We start from the raw sequence: 351 nt of genomic DNA on the forward strand, positions 1-351 counted from the left end.
TTATGCCTATAGCACCTAGTCTTCCTAGGTGGTCTACTATCCAAGTACTAACCAGGACCAACCCTGTTTAGCTTCCAAGATTGGATGGGATCGAGCTTGTTCAGGGTAGCATGGCCATAGACTTAAATTTTTTTAAATAATGAACAAATAAGAATTAGTATGGCATACTTCATATATCATAGACCACTTGATTGCTCAAACTATAGTTTGGACAGAAACACAAGACTAAAGACAATCTCACAATATCAAAACAGTTAACCTACAGAGAAAGTACAGATTTTTTCAGAATAATGTTTTAAGATTCATTTAGTTAGATTTTTAAAGATATTTTGGAAGTTTTTTTTTCATCAA

At 32.8% G+C, this 351-nt stretch overlaps 1 pseudogene; it reads right to left on the reverse strand.

The window, feature by feature from the left end:
* Positions 1-3: 3 nt before the first annotated feature.
* Positions 4-122, reverse strand: LOC120613888 (uncharacterized; annotated as a pseudogene).
* Positions 123-351: the final 229 nt, after the last annotated feature.

This window comes from Pteropus medius, unplaced genomic scaffold, assembly GCF_902729225.1.
Source record: "Pteropus medius unplaced genomic scaffold, Ma_sr-lr_union100, whole genome shotgun sequence".
NCBI classification, from domain to species: Eukaryota; Metazoa; Chordata; class Mammalia; order Chiroptera; family Pteropodidae; genus Pteropus; species Pteropus medius.